The sequence below is a fragment of the Oryctolagus cuniculus genome, chromosome 5 (genome assembly GCF_051225735.1).
Source record: "Oryctolagus cuniculus isolate XC-2025 breed Fujian yellow rabbit chromosome 5, ASM5122573v1, whole genome shotgun sequence".
NCBI classification, from domain to species: Eukaryota; Metazoa; Chordata; class Mammalia; order Lagomorpha; family Leporidae; genus Oryctolagus; species Oryctolagus cuniculus.
Window position 1 is genome coordinate 166270408 of NC_142871.1, and position 19100 is coordinate 166289507.

Genomic DNA, 19100 nt, shown 5'->3' on the forward strand with positions numbered 1-19100 from the left:
CTTTTGCCCCAAGACCTGAAGTCGGCTCCTGCTTACTGCCTTCCTTCCAGCAAGGTTTCTGGGACAGGTCGCGTGTGGTACAGAAGGAAAAATGGGGAGCAGGTGGGCAGCTGTGGCATGAAATGCCCCCACCTCGGGCTTGCTGTGACCCTTCTCAGCCCGCCAATGCCCACCTCACCCATCTGCAGGAATCAGGGCCTCCAACCATGTGGCATTTTGGACAGCAGCGGGAAGAGACCACACCACACAGCTGCAGCCCAACCCAGGCCACCCATGAGACAGGCCAGCCCCTGCCCCTCCATTGCCATCAGCAGCCAGAATGCCATGTCCCTTCTGTCTCTCTTCCTCACAACTGGAAATATCACCAGACATCAGGGGGCCAACATTGTGGGTTAGCAGGTAAAGCACCAGCATCCCATGTGGACACCGATTAGAGTCCTGGCTGCTCCACTTCCCATCCAGCTCCCTGCTAATGAGCCTGGGAACACAGCAGCAGATGGACCAAGTGCTTGGGTCCCTGCAACCATGTAGGAGACCTGGATGAAGCTCCTGGCTTCAGCCTGGCCCAGCCCTGGCTGCTGTGGACATCTAGGGAGTGAACCAGAGAATGGAAGGTCTTTCTCTCTGTCTCTTCTCTGACTTTCAAATAAATAAATAAATCTTTTTTTAAAAAAATCCTTCCAGAAGCAATTAACAAAAAGCTATCGATCGCCCAGTAGGTGTGCTTGGGCAGCCCCTAGCTTTCAGGTGGCTGCACCCAGGGGATACAATGGAGTTTAAGTGCTCATGAACCAGAGACATTTTTGGATAAATACAGCGGCATTGTTAAAGAGACTTGCACTCTGAATTGCTGGCAGAGTTTCTAGGTTTTTAAAAGTCAGGATACACTATCCCTACAGCATATGGACTTTTTAAAGGATATTCATAAGAGTTGAGAGTTAAAATATGTTCATTTTAGTCAAATTAGAGAATTAGAGAGAATGGCAGCTTGGTTCAAAACTCTTCCAGTGGACCGTGCAGTTGCATTCACACTGTCCCCACTAGGTGGCAGCAGAGGGACACATGGGACTTGGCACTCCTGGCCTTGGGGGGGGGGGGGGTAGACCGACGAATAACTAACTTTGTTTTGGTGTCCTCTTGGCTTCCAGTGTGTCAAACCACTGTTACATCTACTAACATCGAAAACAAAGGGAAGCCGTTTGCCTTGTCCCTGCCCCTGGCTTCAGCCCCCGGCCGTTGCAGCCATTTGGGATGTGGACTGGAGTATGGGAGCTCTCTGTCCTTTCTCTCTCTCTCTGCCTGCCCCTAAAAAAATTAAATTGCAAACACAAGTACCCCCATAGTGTAAAACTGATTTTAAAACACCACTACCAACTGCATAGGGCAGGATTTGGGGTGCGGGACACAGGGGGGCACGGGAGCCTGCTGGATCCCAAACGCACTTTGTCCCGTGTGTACACCAGGTCCTTCGTGGCCCTGCGCAGTCGTGACAACCCAGTTTTAAAGCTGGTAGCTTTCTGAGTGTGGATTTGCGTTAACTCTGGTCTCAGATATCTGAGGTGTGGATTGGGGCTCAAGAATACCCGCGGCTGTCTGCTCGGACTGCATGGAACAGCAAAGAACAGTGCTCCAGAAAGCCTTACCAATGTCCAGTTGTCTAGGGTATCCACAGGGGATGGCTTCCAGGACCCGGTAGGTGCCAAGTCCACGGACACCCAAGTCCCTTCCACAGAGTGGCAGGGTGTCTGCCTATAACCTACGTACTTCAGAGAGCCCTCCAGTTCCCTGGAGCACCCAACACGAGGTAAGTGCTTCGGAAATGGTTGCTCTGCCGCGTGGTTTAGGGAATCGCGACAAGGCAAGTCTGCACGTGCCGTGCACAGACGCAGCCTCCTCTCCTGATGTCTTGCACCGGGGTTGGCCGAGTCCACAGACACAGCGCTCACAGACAGGGAGACTGACCGCGTGAGAACCGCAGGATCCAATGCTGCTCCGTGTCTGGAAGCGAGTCTACCTCCAGGGCAGGATGCTGTGAGGTGTTTCCTACATGAGGAATGATGGATACTGCGTTAGGAGATGACCCAAGTCCCTTCCACCTCCAGGATTCCGCAACGCACAGACGCAAGGCCTTTACAGATGGGACGCAGCCGACACCACTCGACCCCCGGCTGCAAGAGCTGCTCTGTGGCGCCTGTCTCCGCGGCCTCGGTCTCCACCGTGATCTCACTTTCACCGGGTGCTCATCCCATCAACGTCTACCTCCTGGCCTTCACCAAACGCGGCCAGGAGTGGGGGGCCAGTCTGGCTGTGCTCAGCACTGGGTCTTCAGGAGTTTGCATGCGGTAGGGGTGAAATCATCGAATGACTGACCACATGCACACCAGCCTCAGGCCAGCACTCTCCACAGACCCCAGTGCCTTCGTGTCCATTCCTTAGCCCAGGGAGCCGCTCTTGGCTTTTTGCAGCTGCATGGAGCCGGCAGGTGATGGATGAGTCCTCTTAGCAAACTCCCCACCCCCCCACCATGTGTACACTCTTTGACCTGCCAAAACACACGCTCTCTTGAACCTGCTCCATCACCCTGGATGCCTGTGTCTAGTGTCTGCCGTGGACATGACACTAGATCAAAACCCATGAGGATACGGCCACTCTGGTTCCGCTTCCAAAGTTCCAGAGGTGGGTGATTTCATCTCGAGGTTCCGTCCGTAGCTTTGAAGCCACCAGTGAGACGCAGGACGTGGGGATTTGCCAGGTGTCCCCATAGCAGGGAAGGGACAGGTGCCACCTAACGTGACCACCAACAGGTTCTTCCCGCACTTGTTGGCCTTAGCGTCCTGTTCCGTTAAAGCCGAAAATTTGGTTACACAGTGTCTACTCCTGAGAGCACACACCATTCCTGGACACATGCCCTGAGGGTCACCGCCCCAGCCCAGCGGAGGTCCGTTACTCATCAACCCATTCCTGGAAACCCAAGTTCAAGGACTGCTGAAGCAGCTAGGACTCAACCCCCAGAGAAAACAGACACCAGGAGGGACTGTTACCTCGACCTCCAACCTTCTCCTTAAAACCCCAGGGCTGAATCTCCCAGACACACATGGACCAGAGCCTGGGGAAGTCTCAGAACGCCATCCGTGACTTGAGGCTTTGTCATTTCTCTTCACGAGCACACAGGTCTGTTTTCTCAAGCCTCTGCAAGGATCTACACGACATGGAACACTGGGTCATTCTCCCGGCACCCAAGTTCCATGGCAGATGCTACCATGAACCATCCGGCCAGTGAGTGGGCCGGCCACCCTAGCCCCCTTGAGACAGGTGGCCTTGCCCCCCTGAGCGGGCTCCGCAACCAGCAGGAAGTGATAAAATGTCACCTGTCATGAGAACAGCCCCCAAAGAGGGCCACGAGATGACGCTAACGATTAAAGGAGAGAGAAGGGAGAGACGTAGGGAATGATGATTCTGCCAGGACGTGGACGTTCGAACGAGTCACCAGGCGCAGGGCGGCTCAGGTCCTCCATTCCCAGGGTCCCAGTCCTCGGAGAAGCCCGCTGCGGGGTCCATGAGTGGTGACAGAGGGCAGCAGCAGGAAGCCAGGGGAGCGATGACAGAGGGGCAGGGGAGCTGCAGCTGCAGGGAGGGGGCATCCAACGCTGCCTCTCCCCTCTGCTACAGTGCAGTCCCCCGAGTGGCCGTCACTGGCTGGACAGCCATAAAAGGGAGCCTCAGGGAACCAGAGACGCTGCAGCTACCAAAGAGAGAGAAGCTTCACAGGGCAACCCCACAAAGAGGGTAAGGACCTCCCGAGCTAGCCCCTGGCCCGAGCCTGTGGCTCCGATTCGAAGTAGCGTTCCAAAGACCTTTGGAAGTGAACTGACAGCTCCTCCCAGGCCCCAGGCCCCAGATGGGGTGCACACAGGAGACAGATCTGAAAGCCCTGAAGACGGAACCGACTCAGGAACCAGCACCCAGAGAAGGTTGGTGGGACCCCCAAACCTGCATTGAGCCAAACATCACACTGCTCAGCATATGAAGTCCCATAGAAATCTCAGTGTAAACGTGCACAGGAAAATACAATCAAAAGATGCAAAGAGATGACATGACCCAAATGCTGGAACTATCTGGTCATGAGTAGTCATAAATACTCTTTATTTAAAAAAATCTTTTTTAATTTATGGGAAAGGCAGGGTGACAGGGAGGGAAGGAGGGGGTGGGAGTGGGAGAGAGAGAGAGAGAGAGAGAGAGAGAGAGAGAGATAGGGAAGGAGAGAGAGAGAGATAGGGAAGGAGAGAGAGAGAAATATTCCATCTGCTGGTTCACTCCCCCAGTGGCCACAACAGGCAGAGCTGGGCCAGGCTGAAGCCAGGAGCCAGGAACCCAGGAACTCCATCCTGCTCTCCCACGTGGGTGGGAGGAACCCAAGCACTTGAGGCACTGTCTACTGCCTCCAGGGTTGCACCAGCAGGAAGCTGAATCTGAAGAAGAGGTGAGACTTGAACCCCAGGCACTCCACGAGCAGCTTACCCACGGTGCCACAACGCCAGCCCCCATGGACACTCCTGCAAGTCAAAATACAGAATATCCCTAAAGAAACAGAAGACACACAAAAGGACAAAACACAAGTTTTAGATCTGAAAAATACAACAACCAATGTAAGAGAAGAAAACTCCCTAGATGGGCTCCACACCACAAATGATGTGCTAGAGGAAAGCTAACAAACTTGAAGACAGATTGAGAGAGAGAAAGAACATTTTGGGGAAGACCCTGATAGAACCCGAGGGTCCAGTGGGATGGCAGTAAAAGCTGTGATGTCCAGCCGTGCAGGAAAAAGAGTGAAATGCTGAAAACACCCTCAAAAAAAGCAACGGCTGCCAACTTCCCAAGTGCGGCAAAGGATACGACCTGCAGGTGTAAAAAGCCGAGTGAACTCACAGCAGGACAAATACCAAGAAACCCAGGCCCAGATGCACCGTCAGAAAATAGTTGAAAAGCAAAGATAATGAAAAAGAACCCGGAAGGCAGCCAGAGAGGAACAGTGCGCTGCCAACAGAGGATTGCCCACTTGCATAACCACAGCTCTGTCATAGGAGGTGTGAGGGCCACTCTCCCGCGGCTGAGTACAGCGGCCCAGCCAGCGTCCACCTCCCCTCCCTGGAGAACGGAAGCAATGAACAAATGGCTGCATTGCCAGGCGGGCCCCCGAGGGAGAACACCAGCACCCCGCAGGACGTGGAGACCTGGGATGGCGGTGCAGAGAGAGGAACAAAGGGAACAGCACTCGCACCCCAGCCCCGGGCCAGAGGGGATTCCCACTGCAGGGGAAGGGGAGACGGGAGAGCCCAGCAGGGCCCACGATGCCTCCCACTGGACTCCAGGAGGAGTCCACGTGCGTCACAGACCTGCAGCCCGGTGAGAGGAGCCACGTGCGGCACGCTGTAACTGCTGTTGACAGGAAACTCACATGGTGTCCCCAGAGCACGGGCTGCTGTCTTGAAGAAGCTGTCCCCAGAGGCTGGATTCTGGCTCAGCCTGGATTGTGGCTTAGGTTAAGCCGTTCACTGCCTGCAGCGCACCATCCCATATGGTGCCGGCTCAAGTCCCGGCTGCTCTACTTCTGATCCCGCTCTCTGCTACCGCCTGGGAAAGCAGTAGAAGATGGCCGAAGTCCTCAGGCCCCTGCACCTGCGTGGGAGACCCGGAAGAAGCTCCTGGCTCCTGGCTTCGGATCAGCCCATCTCTGGCTGTTGCGGCCATCTAGGGAGTGAACCAGATTGGAAGACCTCTCTCTCTGCCTCTCCCTCTCTCTGTCTGTAACTCTACCTCTCAAATAAATAAATAAATCTTAAAAAAATGAAATATGAAAAAGCAAGGAAGCATGATGCCTCCAAAGGAACACTATAACTTGTTAGCAAAAGACTCCAAGAAAAGAAAATTGGCAAAATGAGTGACAAAAAAATTCAAGAGAATGATTATAAAGAAACTCAATGAGATGCAAGAGAACAGAGACACATAGTTAAATGAAATTAGGATGAATGAGATACTGAGTAAGAGACGACACAGACCCTTAAAAGGAACAAGTTGGGGCCTGTCCTGTGGTGTAGTGGACTAAGCCTCCATCTACTTCGCCGGCATCCCATTTGGGCGCTGGTTTGAGTCCTGGCTGTTCCTCTTCCAATCCAGTTCTCTGCTATGGCCTGGGAAAGCAGTAAAAGATGGTCCAAGTTCTTGGGCCCCTGCACCTGTGTGGGAGACCTGGAAGAAGCTCCTGGCTCCTGACTTCAAATGCTCAGCTCCTGCCGTTGCAGCCATCTGGGGAGTGAACCAGCGGATGGAAGACCTCTCTCTCTGTCTCTCCCTCTTTCTCTCTGTAGCTCTGCCTTTCAAATAAGTAGATAAAATCTTAAAAAAAAGAAGGAAAGAAAGAAAAGGAACCAAGTCAAAATCTTGGAAATAGACAACTCAAGTTAAAAAAATATATATATATAGTTGAAATCTTGAAAGCTTCAACAGCACATGGAATCAAGTAGAAGAAAGACGATCTGAACTGGCAGGTCCTGAGAGAGATTCTAGTTAGATAAAAGAAAAAGGGAGGGGGGTACTAAAAAGAATGGAGGCTACCTCCCAGACTTTTGGGACACCATCAAATGGACAAATATTCAAATTGCGGGGCTCCCAGAAGGGGTAAAAAGAAGAAAGGCATAGACACCTATTAGAAATGATCAATGAATTCAGTAAAGTTACAGGATACAAAATCCATATACAAAAAATTAGTCTCATTTTTATACAGTAATAATAAATTTGCTGAGAATATCATAAAAGTAGTCTCATTCATAATAACTACAAAAAAAACTCAGAATAAATTTGAGGAAGTCAAGGACCACTACAATGAAAATTACAAAACACTGATGAGAGAGATGGAATGTCCAAAAAATGGAAAACACCAGTCATGTTCGTGGACTGGGAGAATTAATATTATTAAAATGTCTGTACTCCCCAAAGCGGTTTACAGATTCAACACAATAAAAATGCCACTGATATTACTCACAGAACTAGAAAATGTGATCCTAAAATTCACGTGAGCTCGAGAGACCCTAAACAGTCAAGGCAACCTTGAGCAAAAGAACAAAGCTGGAGGCATCACAATACTTGGTCTCACGACACAGGACAGGGCTCTCATAACCAAAACAGCATAGGACCGGCCTAAAAACAGATGGGTGGACCGATGGCACAGAATGAAGACAGCAGAAATAAATCCACGCATCCACAGCCAACGGATTTTTGACCAAGGCACCACAAACACACAGCGGAGAAAGGAATAGCCTCTTTAATAGGAGGTGATGGGAAAACCGGGTGTCCATATGTAGACACCCCCACTCACTGCTCACCCAAACCTAACACCTGAAACCATGGAGCCACTAGAAGCAAACAAGGGAACGCTCCAAGACATCGTATAGGCAATCGGTGTTTTATTTTTTAATAGGATCCCAGGAGCAAAAATAGGCAAATTAGATTAAGTCAAACTAGGAAGCTTCTGTGCAGAAGAGGAAAAACATCTGCATAATGAAGAGTAAACCTCCAAGATAAAAAAAACGAGCAAACTATTGTCATGACAAAGGACTGATACACAGAACATAAGCATTCGGCACAGTGGCTAAGGCGCCACTTGGGATGCCCACACCCCATGTCACGGTGCCTGGATGTGAGTCCCAGCTCTGCTTCTGATCCCAGCTTCCTAAGGAAGGCAGCAGGTGACGGCTCGGGGGGTTGGGGCCCCGCCACTCATGTGGGAGACCTGGATCAAGTTCCTGGCTTCCAGCTTTGGCCTGATCCAGGGCCAGCTGTCACGGGCATCTGGGAAGTGAGTGAGCAGGTGGAAGATCTCTCTTTCTGTCTCTTTCTTTCTCTGTGTAACTCTCTGTCTCTTTCTATCTCAGTCTCTGCCTCTCTCTCACTCTCTACACCTCTTAAATATTTTAAAACACATTTTTAAATAAAATTCTTCGAATAGGCAAATAACCACTAAATTTCTGGGGAATAAAATGTCCAACATCATTAGCTGCAAGAGAAATGAAAATCAGTGACATCTGCATCTCATCCTAGCTAGAACGTCTGTTTTCAAAAATAAAATAAATATGGAGAGGATGAGGGGGAAGGGGACCTCTGCTGTTGGCGGGGGTGTAAGTTAGTGTACCACTATAAAGAACAATATGGAGGAGCTCAGAAAACAACAAGTAGGCCTGTCAGCTGACCCCGCTGCTGCCCTACTCCGGCTACACACCCAAGGGGAATGAGGCAAGCACATCAAAGAGACCTCTTACCCTCCCGTGTTTACTGCAGCATTATCCAAATTACCCAAGACATGGAGCCAAGCTGCATGCCCACCTATAACCAAAATGTGCAGTCCCTACACAAGGGAACAGTATTCAGTCCTAACAAAGAGTGACACCGGTCATGTGTAGCAAAATGGACGGGCAGATGCCCGGTAAAACAAGTGAGACACAGAAACACAAGTCCTCCGTGCTCCGTTCCTACGTGAAGGCTTACGCCAGCTACGTGAAAGCAGACAGACAGTGATTCCTGGAGTCTGGGAGGCGGTGACGGGCAGGATCAAGACAACAAGCCAGTTAGAAGGAAACAGCTCCTGGTCTCCAGCGCGGTGGGGCGCTGCAGTTCACACAGCCTGCGTTTTATGATTAGCTAGAACAGGGAAGCTCCAAGTCTCTAATGATAAAGAGACAGAAATGTCAATTACCCTAGTTCGGTCACTATCCATTGTGCAGATGTAATGAATTATCACACTGTGCCCCCAAATATGTTCAGTTATGAAGTGCTAATCACAAAACAAAAAACTTTAATGTTTGAGATGGAAGTGCTAGCTCACCTGACTGGATCATGACACACTGTACGCAGGAATCAACTTACCCCTTTGTACTCCATAAAGGTGTACTCCATAACTGCACATAAAGATGTATAATTAAGGCCGGTGCCGTGGCTCAACAGGATAATCCTCCGCCTAGCGGCGCCGGCACACCGGGTTCTAGTCCCGGTCGGGGCGATGGATTCTGTCCCAGTTACCCCTCTTCCAGTCCAGCTCTCTGCTGTGGCCAGGGAGTGCAGTGGAGAATGGCCCAAGTGCTTGGGCCCTGCACCCCATGGGAGACCAGGAGAAACACCTGGCTCCTGGCTTCGGATCAGCAAGGTGCACCGGCCGCAGCGCGCTGGCTGTGGCGGCCATTGGAGGGTGAACCAATGGCAAAGGAAGACCTTTCTCTCTGTCTCTCTCTCTCACTGTCCACTCTGCCTGTCCAAAAAAAAAAAATATGTATAATTAAAATAATAATACTCAGGACGGTCATTGTGGCGTAGCAGGTTAAACCTCTGCAGGTTAAACCCGGAAGACGCCCGGGGCTCCTGCTGCAGCCGTCTGGGGAGAAAACCAGCAGAAGGAAAATCTCTCCCGTGCACACTCACTCTTTCAGTAACTTTGTCTTTCAAATGAATAAAAAACACTTTTTAAAATGAGTAATAATAATAATGCTCAAAACAAAATTACAAAGAAACCATGAGGAAAGGCCTGAAGAAAAGAACTGTAAACTCAGAATTCTGGGAAATGAGCTCATGCTTTAATGAAGGAAAACCAGGAAGTCGTGGCCAGTGGATCTGCTTAAGACAAAACAACTAAACAAGTTCTCCAGGCTGGAAGATAGCCCCAGAAGGAAACTTGAACTTCAGGAACACAGAAAGAACAGCAGAAGAGGTGAGTGTCTGGGTTAACCTAATACATTACTCTTAAGTTCTTAAAATACGTCTAGAGAAAGGACCCCAACGTTGTCTGATGGAGTTTTCAGTGTCTATAGTTGTATAAAACAATGAAACATAATGTATAATTATTATATGCTCTCAATATACAATATGTAATATAATGTATAAAACAACTAAACAGAGAGAGGCAACATAAACCATAAGCAAATAACATTGGTTTGTTTCCTGCATTTTAATTGAAATGGTAAAATGTTGACTCTTTTTTCCTTTTTAGATTCATTTATTTATTCGAAAGGCAGAGTTACAGGGAGAGGGAGGGAGAGACAGAGAGAAGATCTTCCATCCACTGGTTCACTCTCCAAATGGCTGCAACAGCCAGAGCCGGGCTGTTCCGAAGCCGGGAACCAGAGCTCCATGTAGTGGCAGGAGCCGAAACACTTGCACCACCTTCCACTGCTTTCTCAGGCGCATTAGCAGGGAGCTGGATCAGAAGAGAAGCAGCTGGTACTCCAGCCGGCACCCATATGGGATGCCAACGCTGCAGGCAACAGCTTTACCTGCTACACCACTGCACTGGCCCCAAATATTGATTCCAAATTCCTTGGAAATGTCAAGTTTGTATTTTTTTTATTCCCTAGAGCACCACTACAAAAGTAATACAAAAAGATATTAAACTCAAAATAAAGATGCAATACTTAAATACTATTCAAATAATGCAAAATACAGGAAAGAGAGAACAGAAGAAAAACGGAGGGGAAAACACAAATAATAAAATGGGAGACCTAAATCCACACATGATACTTCCATCAAGTGGAAATAATTGAAACAGGAGACAGTTTTGACCTCAGCTTATAACCTGGTTTTAGGAGGTCTCAAAACTAGACAGGGTGTTGGAGCTTCCCGAGTCACTGAGCGGAGTTCTTCGGATCACTGCATTCACACTCACAACACTGAAGGGCAACCAGCAGTGTTCAGAGGGCTTGTCTCTGGAGAGCTGGAACTGGATGGCTTTAGGGAAAGGGATGAGAGGGAACCGATTTTTAGTGTAAATGATCTACCATAGACTAAACACGTAAGCATTTTCAGTAGGTGAGTATCCTCTGACCACACAGGGTTCTCGTTCCTTTCTCGCTGTGCAGCCCCGAGCCGCGTAAGGACATTCCCTCTCTGTGCAGCCCCGAGCTGAGTAAGGACATTCCCTCTCTGTGCAGCCCCGAGCCGCGTAAGGACATCTCCCTCTCTGTGCAGCCCCGAGCCGTGTAAGGACATCTTCCTCTCTGTGCAGCCCCGAGCCGTGTAAGGACATCTCCCTCTCTGTGCAGCCCCGAGCCGTGTAAGGACATCTCCCTCGCTGTGCAGCCCTGAGCTGAGTAAGGACATCTCCCTCGCTGTGCAGCCCCGAGCTGAGTAAGGACATCTCCCTCTCTGTGCAGCCCCGAGCTGAGTAAGGACATCTTCCTCGCTGTGCAGCCCCGAGCCACGTAAGGACATCTCCCTCGCTGTGCAGCCCCGAGCCGCGTAAGGACATCTCCCTCGCTGTGCAGCCCCGAGCCGCGTATCCCTCGCTGTGCAGCCCCGAGCCACGTAAGGACATCTCCCTCGCTGTGCAGCCCGAGCCGCGTAAGGACATCTCCCTAGCTGTGCAGCCCTGAGCCGCGTAAGGACATTCCCTCTCTGTGCAGCCCCGAGCCGCATAAGGACATTCCCTCTCTCTGCAGCCCCGAGCCGCGTAAGGACATCTCCCTCTCTGTGCAGCCCCGAGCTGCGTATCCCTCGCTGTGCAGCCCCGAGCCACGTAAGGACATCTCTCTCTCTGTGCAGCCCGGAGCTGCGTATCCCTCTCTGTGCAGCCCCGAGCCGCGTAAGCACATTTCCGTCCACAAGCAGCACGCGTGTGCACGGCAGCGGCCCCATGACGCTTCACCGCCCCCCGACATCGCGTCAGCTTAGCCTGCTGAAGTGCACGCCACAGTGTTCACGTAACAAAACCACCTAACGACGGCTTCTCATCGTTAAACAAGCCACGTCTGTGTTGCCCACAGCCCTGGTGCTATGGATTCAGGATGCTATGTACAACCCATCTCACGTGGTTTGGACGGCTACTCCCAAAATCAGGAAATAAAGATCACAAGGAAAATCAGAAAAGTCACCCCCTGTGCGCTGCTGGTGTAATGTTAAATGTCGCAGCCACTCTGGAAAGTACTATGGCAGGTCCTTGAAAGCTTAAAATACGCTTACCACGTGATCCAGTAACTCTACTGGAGGGGTGTATGCGTAAGAGAACTGCGAGCTGGGAGTCAGATACTTCCACTCCTGTTCATAGCGGTATTTTTCACAATAGCCACGCAAGTGTCGTCAGTGGATGGACGGGCAAACAGGTGCGATACAACTGAGTATGATTTATCCTTTAAAAGGAAGGGAATTCTGGTACATGGTGCAACATAGATGAACCTTGAAGACGTGCTGTGTGAAGTTAGCCACTCAATAAAAGACAAGCTCTGAGTGATTTTGCTTAACGAGGTACCTAGAAAGTCAAATTCACAGAGACATAAAATAGAGTGTTAAGAAATGAGTTCATTTTATTCAATGAACCAGTAAAATAAATGGAATCCTTTCATTAATACCAAGAAAGTATTCTATGAAATCCATCACCATTCCAAACTCCAGAGCCAGAGTGACACATGAATACGAAAATGAGTCTCCTATTTTAAAATCCTAAATGAAGCCCTCTACCATCATTGCATTTTATACTTCAGAAACTATAGTCGACACAAGCAAGATGAAACAGAAGTAGGAGTTACAGCAATAGCAGGGCAAAGAAAGTGCGTACCGTTATCTGGAGGCAAGTGCGTTCCCGGGGGATCCGAAACCCTCCTCTGAGGTTCAGAGTCCCCCTCTTTTCTCCACGCGCACTGCTCACACCTGGGTTCAAGGTCATCTGACCTGGACACTGACCCCCCCTTGTCCACCACCACGGTTTGAATCTCCTCCAGAACTGAGGTGGAAGTGACTTCAGAGGGGGCCCTCCCATGGGGGACTGGGCATGGGAGCACCGCCCTCTGGAAGGGGTCATGCCGCTGCCATGGGAGCCCTGAGCCGGCCTGCTCGGGGACTGGGGCTCCGCTTCCCGTCCAGCTCGTGAGCTCTGTTGCCCCTGCCTTCCGCAGTGGGATGGCACCGCACAAAAGCCCTAGCCAGATGCTGGTGCCACGCTCTTGAACTTCCCAGCCTGCCGAAACCTGAGCCAAATAAATCTCTATTGTTTATAGTGTACTCAGTCTGTAATATTGTTTTAGCAGCAGAAAAGGGACTGAAGCACACCTTTTTAAATAAAAAAGTTTTCCTCAAAATAAATGACATTTAATTCCATTTTCCACAAACTTTCTGAAGTACTGCCGTACCGAAATCACTCGTGTTAACTTGTTACATGTGCAGCTGCTCTGACTGAGCTAACTTGGTAACCGGTGTGCAATGAATGAATTTACGTCATGCTTTCCACTTTAAATTTTTCAATAACTTTCCTTTATTCTTAGGATAAAATCTAGAGGCTGGTGTTCTGGTTAAGCCACCACCAGCAATGCTAGCATCCCATGTGAGCACGTGTTGGAGTCCCGGCTGCTGCACTTCTGATCCAGCTCCCTGCTAATGCACCTGGGAAAGCAGCAGAAGATGGCCCAGTGCTTGGGCCCCAGCCACCCACGTGGGAGGGAGTTCCAGGCTCCTGGTTGCAGCCTGGCCCAGTCCTGGTTGGTGAACCCACTGGGGGAGTGAACCAGTGGATGGAAAGTCTCTCTCTCTCCCTGTCCCTCCCTCTGTCTATAACTCTGCCTTTCAAATATATAATAAATAAATATTAGGGAAATAAATAAATAAATCTTAAAGAAAGGATAAAATCCTAATGCTGTATATAGCCTACAAGACCTTAAATAATCTGCGCATTTTCTACATAATATGTAATACCTGAAATACATATTATATATGAAATATAATTTTAATATATATAAAATTTCTACATAACATGTAATGCCTGGAATTGTGTGTTTGTCTCCTCATCGCTGTTTTGTTCTCCCTTCACTGAAACGTGGGCTCCATGGAACTGAAGCTCCCTGTGCCTGGTTCATCCCCGTGACCTTGGCGCTCAGGACAGGCCTCTCGATAAACATCTCCTGGAGAGGCAGAGAGCAAACTTCAACTCCGAGTGTTTGTGTGTCTTCAAAGAAAGAAAGAAAGAAAGTAAACATTTCCTTGAGAAACCCTAAGGGGTAAAGGTTCAATGACAGTGCTCAATAGCCGAACATTTCAACATGAAGTCACTAAAAGGGAACGGTTTTCCAGGACAAAATGTACTGTTACCTTACGCGGGTTTGCAGTCAGCAAGTAGTGCTTAATATGATTGCAAAAACAGGATGACAGCAACAGAACAGTTGGTCCTGACTCCTGAAAATGCATGAAGCTGGCTGGCGCTGTGGCATAGTAAGCAAGCCTCCTCCTGTGGCGCTGGAATCCCACATGGCTGCCGGTTCGAGTCCCAGCTGTTCCACTTCCGATCCAGCTCTGTGCTGTGGCCTGGGAGAGCAGTGGAAGATGGCCCAAGTGCTCGGGCCCCACACCTGGGTGGGAGACCCGGAAGAAGCTCCTGGCTCCCGCCTTCGCATCGGCCCAGCTCTGGCCGTTGCAGTCATCTGGGGAATGAAGCAGTGGATGGAGGACTTTCTCTCTATCTCTCTCTCTCTGTAACTCTACCTCTCAAATAAATAAATAAAATTTAAAAAAGAAAAGAAAATGAATGAAGCTGAGTACGAAGCTTAAGGATCCACTGCCTAGGGACTGCTGCTGTAGCGTGGCAGATTAAGCCGCCTACTCTAACACCGGAATCCCCTGTGGGCACCGGTTCAAGCCCTGGCTGCTCCACTTCCAATCCAGCTCCCTGCTAATGCACCTGGGAAGGCAGTGGAAAGTGGCCCAAGTGCCTGGGCCCCTGCACCCACGTGGGAGATCTGGATGAAGCTCCTGGCTCCTGGCTTCGGCCTGGCCCAGCCCTGGCCTAACCCTGGCCTTTGCAGCCATTGAGGGACTGAACCAGTGGGTAGAAGATTCTCTCTCATTCTCTCGCTCGCTCTCTCTGCTCCTGCCTCTCTGTAACTCTGCCTTTCAAGTAAAATAAATAAATCTTTCAAGAAAGAAAGAAAGAAGCTTGAGCTTCAGGTCAGAGCTGTGCACTAATTCCTGAGACTTGAGGCAAGCCCTTCAGGCTCTCTGCACTTCGACTTCCTCACCTGCAAAGCGGGTTGACCTCTCGCGGAGATAAGTGTGCACTGTGTGCCACACTGCGGCTGAAGAGCCGCTGTGACTCCAAGACGCAGAGCCCCCTCCTTCCTCTGTATCAGCAGAGATCCGCCTCTCCACAGCAGATCCCACCCTGCACTGGGGCACCCAGCTGCCTGGCTCACAGCAGATGACTAGGGGATACCCGCTGAAGGAAGGACTGAACACTGTCAGTTTGCCAAACTTGCTGAATGTTGCCAAGACTAAATAAAGCAGGTGAACACGGCTGAGGATTGGAAGAGCACACATCTTATGCCAGTCATGTAAATTATTGGTCTTAACGTCCTGTGATTGATCGCAACATCTACTATGTTAATTCCACCTGGCCCGAGCACCTATGGAGTCTGCAAGGCATCTAATTAGATTTATGAGAGCTGTCTGCAATTGTAATTTGGCTTATAATGTTGGAAAGTATGAAATATGGACTAAATGTTGGCTCTATGAAATGCCACACATGCTTAGAATGAAAAGGACTCCTTCAAGAAAACAATCACATTGAAATAAAGAAAGTATTATATGGAGGGGCCAGTGTTGTGGCACAGTGAGTAGAGTCACCGCCTGCAATGCCGGCATTCCATAGAGGCATCAGTTCATGTCCTGGCTGCTCCACTTCCAATCCAGCTCCTGGGTAGTGGCCTGAGAAAAGCAGTGGAAGATGACCCAAGTGCTTGGGCCCCTGCCAGCCACATGGGAGACCCAGAGGTATCTCCTGGTTCCTGGCTTTAGCCTGGCCCAGCCCTAGCTGTTGCAGCTATCTGGGGAGTGAACCAGCAAATGAAAGATCCCTCTCTCCCTCTCTCTCTCTCTCTCTCTCTCTAACTCTTTCAAATAAATAAATCTTTAATTTAAAAAGGGAAATTATTATATTGGCTATATTGAACTTGCGAATTTTTTATCAATTAATCCACTTACTTGAACTTGATTCAATTTGTTCAGTATGATCAAAGACACTGTTAAAGATCCAATAACCTAGCTGGAGGCCCAAGACACACCATTGACATGATATTGTCAAATGCAAGAATGCCCAAAATAGGAAGTATCTGGGGGGGGGGGCAGTGCCAGGGGAGCCCAGAAGATAATACGGGAGTCCCAAAGCAGGTGCATCAAAGGCAGAGAAAATCCACAGGATCAAATGAAAGACTGCAAACCCACACGGCAGTGTAAAATCAAGCCAATGGTGCTCGGGAATGTAAAGCAGCTGTTATAACTCCCCTCCACGAGGTAATGTGGCCCTGTTGAACTGAGAGCAGAGATACGAGTTGTCAACAGAGAGGGAAAAGGTTACAAACAACAGCCAGCGGAGATCTGAGAACTGGAAAGTAGAATGCGTGAAATAAAGAGTGCACCTGGTGGGCTCAGCAGCAGAGCAGAGGGCAGAGGAAATGGCAGTGCACCTGACGCCAGGTCAGTGGGAAAGAGAACAAAGGGGAAAAGGATTTAAAATAGGTGGACGGCGATGGGAACCTGTGAGACAATCGTAACAACACTGGGGTCCCTAAGAAGAGGAGAGATACAGAGACAGACAAAACTGTGCAGAACTAATGACTGCAAACTGCTCACATACGCTGAAGGACATACATTCTCAAATTCAAGAAGTTCACTGGGACCCAAGCAAGACAAACTCACAGCAAGACAAACTTACACACATCCAAATCAAACTGCTGAAAAGCAAAGATGGAGAAGAGAATCTTGGAAGTCGTCAAGGGGAACACCACAAACGCTAGCAAGCACTGAGCCCTCCTCATCGGGAACCACAGAGGCATGGAGGAGAATCCTCAACGTGCGGAAGGAAGGAAGTGTGGCTTCAGGCCCCGCCTGGTGTGCACAGGTCTCCAGTGGCAGCCCTGACTGAAGAGAAGGTAGTCCAGGACGATCGGTCGTCACCCTGGTGACAGGCACATCCTGGCCAGCAGAGTGGTGGGGGATTCGGATCCATCTGGGAGAGGGACAGCAGCAGGGCAGCGGCCACAGTGGACGACGGGAGACCCCCACGAGAGGAGCTCTCGCAGACAGCTCAGCCTGGTGCAGTTCCGGGAGCTCCTCTCTCAGCAGCTATCATCTCTATCAGGAAGTGAGGGGTCTCAGGACTCCCCTGCCTGCACAGGCTCCTCAAGCAGCCCCCGGAACCCAGCAAGAAACCCACCTCACAGAAACAGTTGCAGAGCCCTGTCTGCTGGGGACACATGGGGGAGGGCAGGAGATGGAGAAAACCCCGGAGTCTCCGCTGTGTGTTCCAGCTCCCATCTCTCAAAGGAGCGGCAGAGGGTACCCTGCATCGGGGATACGCAGCTGTATCAGACCCAGACCACTGCTGCAGAGTGGGGTGGTGACCCACCTGTGACTCCTCATGTCCGATGCCTGAGACGGATGACCACGGCATAAAAGAAAACCAGGTGGATGAAAAACAGAGAAGTAGCTTGAGAATGCTGCAGAGAGAGGAAAGAATGTGTGAAATGCCTGGAAAATCAAGCTGCAGTCCAGGAAAATCTAAATAAAACTCTAAGATGCAAAACTTTTAAAGGATTTTTATTCCCATGAACATGTTTGAGTGTTAAGAATGAAAAGGGGCCAGCGCTGTGGCGTAGTGGGTTAATCCTCCGCTTGTGGTGCCGGCATCCCATATAGGCTCCGGCTCAAGTCTCGGCTGCTCCTCTTCCGATCCAGCTCTCTGCTATGGCCTGGGAAAGCAGTAGAAGATGGCCCAAGCACTTGGGCCCCTACACCTGCCTGAGAGACTGGGAAGAAGCTCCTGGCTCCTGGTTTCGGATCAGCTCAGCTCTGGCTGTTGCAGCCATCTGGGGAGTGAACCAGAAGATGGAAGACCTCCCTTTCTGTCTCTCTCTCTCTCTCTCTCTCTCACTGTCTGCAATTCTACCTCTCAAATAAATAAATAAAATCTTTAAAAAAAAATGAAAATACTTTTGTGGACTTGCCTAAAAATTAGATTTATCTTTAGCGGAATTTCATAAATTAAAAGGTCAAAAGTGAACTTTTTATTTAGGCTTTTTCAACTCAAATATCTTATCCAAGAGATCTGTTGACAGAGGATTAAGTAGAAAATGACTCCAAGGAAGCTAGAGGCACAATGAGAAGCTATTTAAAATTACACACACAAGAAGCAAGAACCAAACATCTTCTAGGTAACACTAGCTGTCAATCCAAAATAAGATGAAGTAAACTCAGTTTTTCAAAATAAATCAGCTGGGGGCCGGCACTGTGGTGCAGCGGGTTAATGCCCTGGCCTGCAGTGCCTGCATCCCATATGGGCGCCAGTTCAAGACCCAGTTGCTCCACTTCCCATCCAACTCTTGCTATGGCCTGGGAAAGCAGTAGAAGATGGCCCAAATGCTTGGGCCCCTGCACCCACATAGGAGACCCTGAAGAAGCTCCTAGCTCCTGGCTTCAGATCGGCACAGCTCCGGCCATTTCGGCCAACTGGGGAGTGAACCAGCGGATGGAAGACCTCTCTCTCTCTCTCTCTCTCTCTCTCTCTCTGCCTCTCCTCTCTGTGTAACTCTTTCAAATAAATAAATAAATCATAAATAAATAAATAAACCAACTTACCGTACAGGTTTGCATTTCCTACTGTTTCCTGACATTTAATGTGCTCAGTTGTGTGTATGTGTGTATGTGTATTTTATTTCTGCCAAAAAATTCTAAGTTACAATTGTAAAAGAAAAGCTCAGTGCATTCCTAAAAGACAAATTCTGGGTCTGATTATGCATGCTTGTTCCACCGTCAGGGCATCTAGATGGGTGTGTCTGTTTGCCCTGAGCGGGGTTCGAACTGGGCTGACCATTTTGAAAGCCTGTCCTGAAAAGCCTCCAAGAGACACGAACGGAGTGTGGTGATTTTATAACTTTTTAAGATCCGAATGGAAAGGGAACCATTTAACTGTCGGATAGTTTTACATTGTTTCCTGCTTGCTCTGGTAATGGTGACTTTCTAAAAATAGGTAATAAGGCCGGCGCCGCGGCTCACTAGGCTAATCCTCTGCCTTGCGGCGCCGGCACACCGGG

At 49.7% G+C, this 19100-nt stretch overlaps 1 long non-coding RNA gene across 3 annotated transcripts in view; it reads right to left on the bottom strand.

The window, feature by feature from the left end:
- Nucleotides 1–17937, bottom strand: part of LOC138849723 (uncharacterized) — a 154821-nt gene extending 136884 nt beyond the window's left edge. For 2 of the 3 annotated variants that reach the window (XR_016234333.1, XR_011388835.2), the window contains exon 1: nucleotides 1963–2514. This is a non-coding gene — a long non-coding RNA (uncharacterized LOC138849723). Of the gene's footprint in view, nucleotides 1–1962; nucleotides 2515–17416 lie in introns of those variants that run through there. The other variant, XR_016234334.1, reaches the window with a different exon arrangement.
- Between the last annotated feature and the right edge of the window lie 1163 nt (nucleotides 17938–19100).